The 14,400-nt window shown below is 46.3% G+C and overlaps 1 non-coding gene across 1 annotated transcript; it reads right to left on the bottom strand.

Moving 5' to 3' along the window:
- Positions 1-3,498: 3,498 nt before the first annotated feature.
- On the bottom strand, positions 3,499-3,605 carry LOC136146174 (U6 spliceosomal RNA). Its single transcript, XR_010658912.1, has one exon. It is a non-coding gene; the product is annotated as a U6 spliceosomal RNA (small nuclear RNA).
- Between the last annotated feature and the right edge of the window lie 10,795 nt (positions 3,606-14,400).

Below are 14,400 nucleotides of genomic sequence, written 5' to 3'. Positions count from 1 at the left end.
ATGGCAGCCCACTCCAGTATTCTTGCCTGGGAAATCCCAGACAGAGGAGCCTGGTGGGCTTCAGTCCATGGGGTTGCAGAAGAGTCAGACACCACTTAGCGACTAAAACAACAACAATGAGGCAGCAGGGTGGGGAGGAGACAGCTTCCTGTCCAAAGGCTGACTCCCCCACTGACAACCAGGGGACAAGGGCCTTTACAAACAAAGGAAGGGGGTTACATGCAGAAACAGTACAGTCAGCTCTGACAGTCATCCTGAATTTGGTCATCAGTGGTCTGACTAGTGTCATCTTGATTATCTGAGGTACAGTTAATCTGCAGTTCCGTGGTCAGTTTGTTCCCATTTCCTTGAGGCCAGTTCTCAGAACTGTGGCAGTTTATTGTTGGCTGCAGTCTAGTCATCATGCATCTGTAAGACAGCTCCTAGGATGAGACTCGGCGTATTATCTATAGCCCTTGAGAAGTAATTAGAGGTCCTTGACTATGCTTACTGACTAAACTATCATTATTTGGTCTCCTTTGATAGTTTTCCTTCTCATCTCCCATTGAACATTCTTTGGCTAAAGTTTTCCCACAGACAAAAGGCATGATGAGGATAGTGGAGAAGGACCATAGAGTCCTATTCCATTTCACTCAGAGAACCATCCTTCCCAGTTCAGTCTACATGGAGTAGGAGTGACTCTTTACCCAGATTTGAAGGGTAAACCACTGTATTAGTTATCTACTGTTGTGCAACGAATTGCCCCAAAATTCAGTGGCTTAGAGCAGTAATAAGTATTTATTATCTGACATGGTTTCTGCGGTTAAGGATTCCAAAGTGACTCAGCTGGGTGAATCTGGCTCAGGGTCTCTCATGAAGATGCAATTAGATGTCAGCTGGGACCGCGCTCCCCTGAAGCCTTGATCAGAGCTGGAGAATCCACTTCCAGGTAGGTGAGCCACTCATATGGCTGGCGAGTTGGTACCAACTATTGGCAAGAGGCCACGGTTGCTCTCCACAGGGCTGCTTGAACATCCCTGCAACGTGGTACCTGGCTTCCTTCAGAAGGAGTAATCCAAGAGATCAAAGCAGAAGCACCTATGCCTCTGTGGTCTAGCCTTAGAAGTCACATACCATGACTTCAGTCATATATAGGGTCTGATACAACATCACTTCTTCCACATTGCATTGGTCAAAGCAAGTTACAAGGCCAGCTTTGATTCAAGGGCGAGAAGAACTAGACTTCCTCTCCATCCACTGTTGTTTAGTTGCTAAGTCATGTGCAACTCTTTGTGACCCTACGGACTCTAGCCTGCCAGGCTCCCGTGTCAATGGGATTTCCCAGGCGAGAATACTGGTATGGGTTGCCATTTCTTTCTCCTGTGGAATCTTCCCCACTCAGGGATCGAACCCAAGTCTCCTGCATTGGCAGGCTGTTTCTTTACCACTGCACCACCACAGGCAACCACTAATCTACTTTCTATGGATTTTTGATGGCCGTTTTTACAGGCAACGTGCAACAGCTAGGGAGACTGTGCAATGAGAGAGACATGTGTGGAAGATGATAGTGGTTTGAACTCATGCAGTGGCAAAGAATCCTCATGAGAAAATGAAACAACAGCAATGAAATCTCTTTGCAAAGTGTTACATAAAAATACGAATTTCATAATCCACACTGTCACTGGCCAGGAACTGCTGTCCCCAGCAGCTTTCTGTTAAGCCAGGCTTTCTCTCGATAGGCCGTGTCTGTTCGATCCCCCTGCCCTCTGTCGAGTTCATCAAAGCTTCTGCTGACTCAAGAGGAATCTGGAGAATGATCACTGCAGTGGAAGTATCAGATCATCCCCCAGGGCCCCTAATAACAAAACATCTGCTTGTCATTCTTCCCTTTCCCTTTGGGTAGTGGTAAGAAAACAGCATTAAAGAACGATAATGATAAACAACTTAAAAAACTAAGCCTCCTGGTTTCCAAGAAAGGAGGCTTAATTTGAAGGCAGCTAATTATCCACTCATTATAATTTACAGATAGTGGTAGTTATCTCGCCTTCTGTCACTGGCCTATGAATAGTTGTTGGAAAGATTTTGAAAATGTCCGGGTTCATGCCTTTTAGAAAGAAGAGGGCAGAGAACCCCCAAGTCAAAGAAAAGAACCTTATCAAACATGTAGTCCCGATCTCTCCTTTGGCGGATAAGGAAATTGAGGCTCAGAAAGGGGATGATATTTGCCCAGAGATGTCCAGCAGCTGGCGGGGGGCAGACGGGGTCCCCGAACTGAAGCTTCCATGCTGGCTCCAGCCTAAAGCTCCACCCAGGGAGATGAAAGGGTAGCTCTGTCTGCCCCGTGCAGCTCGGCGACACTGCTCCCAGACCACCCATCAGAGTGGCAATTGGCACATCCCTGCTCTCGGTAATCATCAGTGTGGGGCCGTGGAGCCACAGAACCAGGCGGTAGAAATAATTCCTCTAGGGCTGGGACATAGTTTAAATTGCAGCGAGGGCTGGGCCGGGGCGTTTTTGCTTCACTTTAAGATTAAACGTTTTGGGGGAGTTCTCTGGCAGTCCAGTGGTTAGGACTCCATGCTCCCACTGAGAGAGCACGGGTTTGATTCATGGCACATATGCCATGGCATGGCCAAAAAATAAATAAATAAAGTCAAATATTTTTTATTTGGTCGCATCTCATACTTTTAATGTAAGATATGAGACGAAGGGCTTTCAAAAGACACCTTCAGTTACTCTGGTGATGGGAAAGTTTGGTACTTGATGTTTTTTTTTTCTTTTTTTGGTACTTGATGTTTTTAAACAATGAGCCTGAAGTTTCAATGCAGTGAAATAGTGCCAGTTCTTTAGCTTTCCCTGGTAGAGCATCAAAAGAAGTTACTGGAAGATATGCCTTGGCTATCATGAAAAGAGAGGGACCTTGCCTTGTCATGTTCCTGGATGTTCTCTCCCTGGGCTGCAGAGTCCCCAGCAGACTCCAGAATGAAGCCATTTTGAGCTTCTAATTTCTTTTTTTTTTTCCCTCAAATTTTTATTGACATATAGTTGCTTTATAATATTGTGTTAATTTCTACTGTATAGCATAGTAAGTCATATATATATGTATGTGTATATATATATATGTGTGTGTGTGTATAATATACCATCTCTTTTTTTGGATTTCTTTCCCACTTAGGTCAGCACAGAGCATTGTTTGGCATAGTTCTCTGAGCTATACAGTAGGTTCTCATTAGTTATCTATTTTATACAGAGTATCAACAGTGTACATGCGTGCATGCTCAGTCATGTCCAACTTTTTGACACTCCAGGGTCTGCCACCCCATGGACTGCAGCCCGCCAGGCTCCTCTGTTCATGGGGTTTCCCAGGGACGAGAATACGGGAGTGGGTTGCCATTTCCTCCTCCAGGGGGATCTTCCCAACCCAGGGATTGAATCCTTCTCTCCTGAGTCTCTTGCAATGGCAGGAGGATTCTTTACCACTGAACCACCTGGGAAGCCCATCAATAGTGTATATATGTAAAAAATATGGAGCACTTGATGAATTAGCACGTCATCCCTGCACAGGGGCCAGGCTAACTTTCTCTGTGTGGTTTCAATTCTAGTATGTGTGCTGCCAAAGTGAGCACCTGACCATCTAACTCCTTAAGTGCCCCGGCCACCCACACTTCAGGGCCATCTGCTTCCTCAGCCTGAACTACCCCCGATGCTCTCCTCATCAAGAGGAAGTCTTTATCTCTTCTTTCTCCAAGTTCTAATCATTCCCCCGACATACACACTCCTACCTAGCTCCCTGCACTTCCCCTGTGTAGCACTGATCACAACTCATCACCTTTTATTTTTGTGTGTGATCATTTAATCAGTGGCTGTCTCCTCATTAGACTATGTGTCTTGACAAGATAGGAACCTCATCTGTTTGTTCGCTAACCTTATTCCCAGTTCTCAGCTAGGTACCTGGCACCTAACAGCATGTAATAAATATTTGTTTGATAAATGATTGAATCAAAGCGTCAAGATACTCTAGACCGACTCTTCTAATTCCAAGTAAACAAACTGTGGCCCAGAGATGGGCAATGACTTGCCCAGTGTCACACGCAAGCATTTAATAGCTTGTTGATTATTCACTCTCTTCAAATACCTTGGCACATGGGAAATGGCCATTTCAAGACACTGCAAGCCTCGGGGACTCCGTTATGTTCCACACTCTGGACAATTGTAGCCCCTCCTTCAGGGAAGGCTCCTCGTGAGGCAGGAATTCTAAACCTGAGTCAGTAAAGTGGCTCGAGGACCTCTGCATCCCCTGAAATGTCTGTGGATATATTGGGGAGTTTTTCTTTTCAGTAGAAGGGCTGCCAGGTTTTATCTGAACCTCAAATGAACATAATCCTGAAATGCTAAGAGTCAGTCACACTAGCTCTCTGTTGAACCTCTTTTTCCCTTCACACTAGAAAACCCATTCCACAGCTCTAGAATCTCTGGCAGCAGAAAGACGGCTTAGTGTGAGGCTGTGAAGTTAGTAGAGGTTAGTAGAGGTTAGTAGAGGGGTAAGTAACTAACACATGGGATCAGAGAGAAATGCAATTTTGCTTCAGTTGGTTGAGGGAATCATGGAAGGCTTCCTGGAATAGGTGCCAATGAAGCTGGGCTGTAATGAACCATAAAGGTTTAAGAGGCTGGAAGTGATGGTGGGAGAAGAGTAGGATTCCAAATTCCCTTCTGGGAGCCCCATTGTCCTCATCACTTCTACACACCCCCAAGGAGAGCTCATTTCAGTTGTCTAGCCTCAGAGTCACTTGGGTCCAGACACCAGCTTGGCTGTAGAATCTCCTTTTTCTGCTCTCTTTTGAAGGCAATACAGTCTGTTTCTATGATGCCAACCCTGGCCAGCAACCCTTTGTCCCCTCTGTTGAATTATTCATCCTGTGAAATGAATTATTAATTTCCAATTTTGTACAGCAAATGCCAGACAAACAGGTAGAAATGGAGTTGGGACCCTGGGCATGGAGCCACAGACCTCCCCAGGTTCCCTGAAGCACAGGCACCAGGGCCAAGAAATTATGCATGAATCTGTAAGGGGCTCGCCTCGGAACACATCTGACCGAGGCTGACGCCGGAACAAGCTCACGGCGCCCTCGGAAGTGGCTGGGCTCCACTCGCCTCTGGCTTTCAGGCCCCTCGACCTCCCGGGTCTTCCCTGTGGCGAACCTGACAGGCTCCGGGGCTGGGCTGCCCTGCGTGCCCGCAGCTGGCCGGGCTGCCTTTGGTGCAGCCCCTGAGATTTGATTCTGAGTCTAGCACCTAGGTGGCCCTCGGTCAATCAAGCAGGATTTCTCAGCCTCAGCCCTACTGACATTTTGGCCCAGAGACCTCTTTGTTGCGGACTCTTGTGTGCGTTGTAGGCCGTGGCGTGGCATTCCTGGCCTCTGCCCACTAGATGCCAGTGCATACCTCCCCCTGCCCCCAGTTGTGGCAACTGAAAAGTCTCGAGTCATTAAATGTTCCCTCGGGGGCAAAGCTGCTCCCACTAAAAAGCCACTGCTTTAAGTTAGTGCTTTTACTTGAGTCTTTTTTTTTTTAATGTATTCAGTGGGGATCCTGGTAATAGTTACCAGGATGAAATATGATGGTCAAACGAGATGACAGGTGTGAAGTCTCCACTTGTTCAGGGTGTCTCCACCCTGGGACTTTACTGTTTCAAGAACGAACAGTTCTCTTTCATGCCTGAGTCCAGGTCTCGGTTGAGTGATTTCCAGCTGGCTCAGTCAGTAAAGAATCTGCCTGCAATGTAGGAGACGCAGGTTTGATCCCTGGGTTGGGAAGATCCCCTGGAGACAGAAATGGCAACTCACTCCAGTGTTTTTGCCTGGGCAATCTCACAGACAGAAGAGCCTGGTGGGCTACAGTCCAGGGGGTCACAAGGAGTCAGACACGACTGAAGTGACTAAACCACCACCACCACTGGGTCTCAGGATTGTGTTCAGCTGCAGGTAGCAGAACATCCACCTTCACCAGACTTGAACAGTGAAGGGGAGGGACTGGTTCCTATAACTGGAATCCCAGAAGGAGGCTGATTTTCAGGTTCGGTTGATTCCACAACTCACCCACATCCTCATTCTCAGGGACTAGTTTCATCTGTCTTTTTGCTCTGCCGTGTACTGTGAGGACTTCTTCTGATATGGGTTCACCTTTGCACCCTAGGAAGACCTTCAGCAGTCATCAGCATCATGGTCCTTTTTTTTTTAATCAGCAAAACCACGTGGCTTGTGGGATCTTAGTTCTGCTCCTAAGGATCAAACCTGTGACCCCCACAGTGGAAGCACAGAGTCCCAAACACTGGATTGCCAGGGAAGTCCCAGGCCTTCTTATACACTTCCCATCTGAAAGGACATAACTGTTTCTGTATTCCAAGCCAGAGTCCTGAAATCCACCCTGGCTGGGCCACTTAGGTCACAAGCATACTCTGAAATTAGCATCTACATTCAGTAGACTGTGTGTGCTGGTTGGTATAAGCTCATCACGTCCCATGCTGGAAACTTGGAATGGAATCACCTTTCCTAATATTAATATATGGCTGTGGAGATATCCAAATGAAGAAATGAAGATCTTGTACCAATTGGATCCGGGGAACCTTCCAGAACCGGTCATTCTAGTGGGCGGGGGAACAGATTAGCTGATTAGCTGAATCTGGGACTTGGCCAACCCTTGGAGTTGAGGGCATGGGGAGGGAGGGGAAGTCAGTCTCACCCAACTACAGGGACTGAAAGTGAGGGAAGCTTGGCTTCCTAATGCCCAACAAAGGGTGCAACGACCAGGTTAGAAATGGATGCTAGGCAGGCAAGAATGAAAGATGTTTATTGCATGAGGTCAAGAGAGGGCCGTGGGGGTGGACAGGGGCATGTTAGTGTATCTGTAGAGTGTATTGACACCTCTGTGTGCCACTTCGGTCACACAGAGCTCACCCTTTTAAAAAATACTTAGTTAATTGTTGGCTGTGCTGGGTCTTAATTGCTGCACGTGACTTTCTCTAGTTACAGCGAGCAGGGGCCACTCTCTATTTGTAGTGTGCGGGCTTCTCACTGCGGCGGTTTCTCCTGTCATGGAGCAGAGGCTCTAGGAGCTCGGGCTTCAGTAGTGGAGATGCCCAGGCTTAGTTGCTGCCAGGCACGTGGAATCTTCCCAGACCAAGGATCGAACAAGTGTCTCCTGCACAAGCAGGCGGATTCCACTAGGGAAGTCCCAGAACTGACCTTTTATTCCAACTAGCGTTAGGTGGTCTCAGGTGAGAGCTGACAATGCCCCCCCCCCTCCCTGGGCCGCCAGGGACGGGTTACCTATCAGGCCCAGTACTCACCCCGTGTAACCTGGAAGTGTGGAATGTTAATGCTTGTGAGGCAATCCTTGGCCAATGGGACTCAGAGGTGATGACCAGTTACTTCCCCCTTTATTCTTCAGAGGGATTGCTTCCCAGATATATTTCCTAAGACGTCTCTGACGATCCCAAGGAGTCATGAATCACCCACATCAGATCCACCCTTGGCCCACCTCCTGGCTCCTGCTCCTTGCCTGTCCTTCCCTCCTGCTCCCTGGGGCCAGATCCTAAATAAACTCCACACAGAAGACTTTACATCATACTCTGTCTTGGGGGAACCCAGGATAAAGATTTTAGTTAGCCTGAGATGTAGCTGTAAGCCTTTATACTTTTTTAGACAGCATGTGAAAATGAAAGCAAGGTTTTGTATCTTTAAATTGGCCTGCCATCTGTTGATTGGGGGCCATGCTCAGAGGACACTGCTCTCGAGGCTGAAAGTCAAGCCTCTTGAGACCCACGGAGTTCCAGGCCTTTCTTGGCAGGAGGCTGTGGTCTACCAGCTGCTGCGCTCTGGGTGGGCAGGCGGGTGCAGGAGCGGCCCAAGATGAACCCCTGCCCAGAGGAGCTGTCAGGGGCTGACCGCAGGCTTGAGAACTTGATCAAGATGTCATCAGCCAAACTGGGAAGGTTGCCCTGCTTCCAGCTGCACCCTGTGATTCTGATGGACATGCTCTCAGCTCCACTGGGGATCGAGTGCTCAGTCGGGGTGGCCCGCCAGTGACAAGGCATAAAGGAGCCTTTGCAGAGATAGTGAGAGGGACCCAGGGAAAGGGCTGTCTCCTTTCCTCTGGCAGCCTGCCCCCTGTCCCCCACTGGCTATAGACAACATGCCACAGCGGGTCTCTGCTCCCTGCTCCCTGGGCCCGTTTCCTCCACTGATGCCCGCTGACACTCTCCGACTCTGTTGGGATGAATTCCTCCTTCCCTCACCACGCCACCACCCACAGACCTACTCTGCATCCCTCCTGGCGGGACCCTCAGCCACCCCTCCAGGGCTCAAACCTTGCTCTTGGTTGTCAAAAAGGCCTGCAGTCCTCATATGACTTGCTTTTTGACAAATCTCCTAGCTCCCCAACCCAAACCCAGAGCAGTGCTGGCAGGGCATGGAGGCAGCCCAGCGTATACACATCTGGTGATGTCTCAGTTCATGGTCAGGTGTACCGGGGGCTTGCGGACAGGGCTGAATAGTTACAGGTTAGCCCCCATCTGACTGTGTCGCTCCTTGGCTTCTTTCTCTCTCTCTCTTTTTTTTTGGGGGGGGCTGCATTGCAAGACGTGTGAGATCCTAGTTCCCCAACCAGGGATCGAAACGGGCCCAGCAGTGTGAGCACGGAATCCTAACTACTGGACTGCCAGGGAAGTCCCGTGGCTTCGTACTTTTCAGGCGCTCCCCCTGGTAGTTCAGGGACCCCTGTGGGGAATTCAAGCCTCTTCAGCCCTGCCTCACTGTGTCCCACGACCCCTCACCGCTGAGACTCCTGCCGCTCCCACGCCTGTGCTCCAACTGGCCCCCGCCTCTGTTTCCCTGTTACCTGGCTTACTTAAATCATCTTTCAGGTGTCAGCTGAGGGTCATCTCCTCCAGGAAGCGTTCCTTACTTGCCCAAACCCAGTGAGAGAGGTAAGCTCACAAGTTGCCTAAAATAGACCTTCCCGCGTTGCCTGGTACCCATTTGTTTACGGGCTTGTTCCTGCAGCAGGTGGTAAATTCCTAGACATTAAAGACCATCTCTAGTTCATCCCCGTTCATTCCCTTAGGGCAAAGCACTGTGCCTGGCACAGAGAAGTTGCTCAATAAGTATTTGTTAAATAAATATTAGGAGACTTCAAAGTGTCTAATAAATTTGAGTCGAGAGTTTATTCAGAGGGAATGAAGCCTCAGGTCTTATATAATATCTAAAAGCAGAAAAACAATTTATGTATTAATATGGGATATTAATAACATTGTCAAGTACTGATAATATGTCAAATATATTTGTATAGATGAGTATTTTTTAATAGATGAATATTAAAAAACCCATACAGCTGCAAAATTTTAAAAATACTGTAAAAAACAGCAAAATAGATATGCAACAACATAACAATATAAGAATAGTGTATTTTTCTCCAGTCTATGCCTTTGGGTAAGTATACTTTCCCCAGTCACGGCACGTGCTATTTCTGCCTTTTCACAAAACATTACCACATCAACATTTTTTCATCTTGGAATCACTGCCTTTGAAGCTAAAAGAAACTTTAGAAATGGTCCCATCCATCTGCTTCACTTCCAGAGAGAGGAACCGAGGTCCAGAGTGGTGACTGACTCAAAGTCAGCCAAGGTGATGACAACTCTAGTTTCTAAACTTCCTGACAAGTGACGTCACTTTCCTGTCCAACAGCCTTTGAGACTTTTTCAGATGCTTTCTCTACTTCTGGATCGGTACAGGAAAACACTTAGAAATGAGGATTCTGAAGCACGGACAGATCTTAGCTGGACTTGAATGCAACCACTTTTTAGAATTTAGTGACACATAGGGGCTTCCTTGGTGGCTCAGTGGTAAAGAATCTGCCTGCTGATGCAGGAGACACGGGTTTGACCCCTGGTCCAGGAAGACCCCACATGCCGTGGAGAAACGAAGCCTGTGCATCACAAGAGTCCTGGAACTGCAACTGCTGAGCCCTCGCCCCACAACTGCTGAAGCTCTTGCACCCTTGGAGACAGCACTCCACAAGGGAAGCCACTGTAGTGAGAAGCTCGTGCATCACAACAAGGGAGAGTAGGCCCTTCTCACCGCAACTAGAGAAAAGTCTGGACACCAGCAAAGACCAAGCACAGCCAATAAAGAAATAAATCTAATTTTCCAAAAGAATTCAATGACATATAAAGTTTTATACTTCCACGGGGACTTTCTCACAGACGGGTGGGAAAGCTGATTATAACAACCACTTTGGAAAACTTGCTGGGAATATCTCTCCAAAGCCAAACATCCGATTGCCCTATGACCAAAAGTCTTCTCCTCCGTGTTTTAGTTGTTGTTGTTTGTCCTCTAAGTCCTGTCTGACTCTTTGCAACTTTGTAGCCCAGCATGATCCGTTGTCCATGGAATTTCCCAGGCAAGAATAGTGGAGTGGGTTGCCATTTCCTTCTCCTGGAGATCTTCCTGAACCAGGGATCGAACCCAAAACTCCTGCATTGGCAGGCGGATTCTTTACTGCTGAGCCACCAGGGAAGCCCGTATGCTCCCATAGAAATAAATGCTTAGGTCCACCAAACAACATGTACAAGAAGGTCATGGTAGCCAAAAACCAGACATAGGGACTTATCTGGTGGTCAAGTGGCTAAGACTCCAAGCTCCCAATGCCTGGGTTCAACTGCTGGTCAGGGAACTATATCCCACATTTTAATCACACTCTTCTTTACCTTCATGTTTTATGGATCAAATACATTTATTTTCTTTTCTAAGTTTTTTTTTTTTTTTTTTTGGCTCTGCCACGTGGCATGCAGGATGTCAGTTCCCCCCACCGGGATTAAACCTGCACGCCTTGCAGTGGAAGCTGAGTCTTAACCACTGGACTGCCAGGGAATGGTCCTCCCTGCCGCCCCCGCCCCCCACCCACCCTGCACTTCATTTTCTTAAGTGTCATTGAATCTTCCCTGTTCCTCCACTGGGCACTGAGAGAGGGCATCTCCACAGCCTCTTACTCTGCACCACTTGTTGAATCTAACATCTGAGAGGCCTGGAATTCTTCATTTTGTTCTCATCTCTATTTCTATCCCTGGTGACCCATGGCCAGACCTCTAATTTGTAATTCTGGGTTTACCTGTTTGGAAAGTGGGTTGAATAATTAATGCCTCCTTCACCAGGGTGTTGAAGTTTAATTACTGTTTGCAACATTGCTCAAGATGTCGAGATGAAAGGCAGTTTTAAAAGTCCATGTTATTGGCATTAGTAATAAAGCTGAGGAATTTGTTTGTGAGTTTTCAAGGTTGTCATAACTAGGAAAAGGGTGGGAAAAATGGTTGATTTTATGTGGAAAAACCTTGCCCCCAAAACAGCCATAGATCCTGGTTGGTATAAATAGCAAGAACATCCTGTACCTCAAAGGGCTTTGCAAATTTCACATTCTTCCATGCCCCTAAAAAGATAGAACCCACACTTCCAAAACTGAAAACAAAGAGTTATCTGGGGTTTTAAGGCAGGATACTCAGAAGCCAGTTTTTGACTGAGACTATTCTCTGTACTCTTCACAATTTATAAGAAAAGTGCAGTTAAGAACAGGGTTCTTCATTTTTACCCTCAATTTGTCACTTTTTCATTTTGCATTCTGATCACATTTCTACCGACATAGCCGTTAACAAGGATTTTTAGAAACCTGCTATTTTTGTGAGCACTTTATAAGGGGAGGTTAGGAGAAAATAAAAAAGTTAAAACTCAGCCCATGCCCTCAGAACGTTTACCGTCAAGCCAGAAGATAAATAGGAGCAAGTGGCCTATATTTAGAATTTATTTCATGGTGCCCTGTTATTAATAATAACTGCCCCCTTTGGAGTGGCCCAAGCCCTTTGAAATGCATTACTTCATTTGATCCACCGACAGGGCTGGAATTACAAGCTCTGATTTGAGGGGGAGGAAGCTCAGACCCAAGTGACGTTTCTAAGGCCACGCAGCCTGATGGTATTGGGACTGAGACTCAGTCTTGGGAAGTGGAATTGTCTTGGGGAATCTAGTGGAAGGATCTCGTGTTCCTTCCACTGTAGTACTGGCATGCCCAGAAGCTACTTAAAGGAAAGATCTAGCCTTTTGTCCCAGGTTGAAGGTCAGACCAAGCCAAAGACCAATGCCACGTGGCATCTGGTCAAAGAGGACTTGTGCAGAGGTTAAGGGTGTGGGTCTTAGACTCAGAGGCTCTGATTTTGTTCCTGGCTCTTAATCACTATATGTGTGAGTGAAAGTTGCTCAGTCATGTCCAACTCTATACAGTCCATGTAATTCTCCAGGCCAGAATACTGGAGTGGGTAGCTGTTCCCTTCTCCAGAGGATCTTCCCTACTCAGAGATCGAACACAGGTCTCCCGCATTGCAGATGGATTCTTTACCAGCTGAGACACCAGGGAAGCCCAAGAATACTGGAGTGGGTTGCCTCTCCCTTCCCCAGTGGATCTTCCCAACCCAGGGATCAAACTGGGGTCTCCTGCATTGCAGGTGGATTCTTTACCAGCTGAGTTACCAGGGAAGCCTAATCACCATATGGATTGGCTTTGCTAAGCCTCAGTTTCCTCATCTAATAAATGAAGATATGATAACAGTGTTTCTGACTTCATCAGTTTCTTTTTTTTTTTTTTTTAACTATTTATTTATTTGCCTTCATGGGTCTTAGTTGTGGCATGCAGGGTCTTTTAACTGCAGCATGTGGGATCTAGTTTCCTGACCAGGGATCAAACCTGGGCACCCTGCATTGGGAGTGGAGTCTTAGCCACTGGCTCACCAGGGAAGGTTCTATTAAAAGAGATCATCTATGGAGAGCACTTAGCCCAGTACCTGATGTACAGGCTTTACTAAGGGTTATCATGTGAGACCCTGGTAGGCAAATGAAAGCTAAATGCACCCTTACCCCTCAAAAGAACCATCTTGGGCCAAGAATTCAAAGGAATTAAAAAAAAAAAAAACCCACCACATTTATTTTGAGATAATTGCAGATTCACATGCAGTTGTAAAAAATAGTCCCTTGTCTTTTGCCAATTTTCCCCTATATAATTATAGTGCCATATCACAACCAGGAAATTGACATTGATATAGTCCACCCACTTATCTAAATTTCATGTTTTACGTGCATTCGTGTGTGTGTGTGTGTGTGTAGTTCTGCAATGTTGCCACATGTGTAGATTTGTTTGATTACCATTACAGTCAAGATATAGAAGAGTGGAACTTGGTGGTCTAGTGGCTAAGATTCTGTGCTCCAAAAGCAGGAGGCTGGGGTTTGATCCCTGGTCAGGGAACTAGATCCTACATGGTGCAAAGAAGATCAAAGGTTCTCAACTAAAGACCTCGAGTGCTGCAACTAAGACCCAGTGCAGCCAAATAAATAAATAAAATAAATATTAAAAACATTTTCTTAAATAATTTTTTATTTGTTTCCCTAACCCCTGGCAACCACTAATGTATTCTCCATCTCTACAATTTTGTCACTGTAAGAATCTTATATATATATATAGAATCATCCAGTAAGTAGCCTTTTAAGGTTGGCATTTTTCAACCAGCATTATTCCCTTGACATCCCATGAAGTTGTTGCAGGTGTCAATAGCTCCTCCCTTTTTAAAAATTACTATTTATTTTTTATTACTAAATATTTATTAATAAATATTATTTTTTATAGTATTCCATGGCATGGATATGCCAAAATTTGCTTTACATTCAGCCATTGAAGGACATTTGGTTTGTTTCTAGTTTGGGTCTACTGTGAATAAAGCTGTTATGGACAATCATGTACAGGTTTTTGTGTGAACATAAATTTTCAGTTCTCTCCAACAAATGCCCAAGAACACATCTGCTGGGTATTGGTAAGTGTATACATGGCTTTGTAAGAATTTGCCATGCTTTTTTCCCAGAGTGACTATAATTTTACACTCCCACTAGCAGTGTATAAGTGATACAGTTCCTCTGCCTCCTTGCCAGCCCTCGGTGTTATTTTGTGTTTCAGCCATTCTGGTAGGTTTATTGTTATACCTTGTATGGTTTCAGTTTGCATTTCCGTAATGACTAACAGTGTTGGACATCTTTTCCTGTGCTTGTTTGCCATCTGTGTACTTTCTTCAGTGAGGTGTCTGTTCATGTCTTCAGCCCATTTTCTAATTGAATTATTTGGTTTTACTGGTGAGTTGTTGGGGCTTTTTGCCATGCCATGTGGCATGTGGGACCTTAGTTCCGGGACCAGGGAGTAACCAGAGTCCCCTGCAGTGAAAGCACATAGTCTTAACCCTGGGCCACCAGAGAAGTCCCAGGGTCTTTCACAGAGTCTAAGGTTTTAGTTCTGAGGTGGTCCGACTTATCAGCTTTTCATATCATGCATGGTGTGTCA

This window comes from Muntiacus reevesi, chromosome 13 (genome assembly GCF_963930625.1).
Source record: "Muntiacus reevesi chromosome 13, mMunRee1.1, whole genome shotgun sequence".
NCBI classification, from domain to species: domain Eukaryota; kingdom Metazoa; phylum Chordata; class Mammalia; order Artiodactyla; family Cervidae; genus Muntiacus; species Muntiacus reevesi.
The sequence above is the reverse complement of the archived record's forward strand: the minus strand, read 5'-3'. Positions and strand labels throughout refer to the sequence as shown.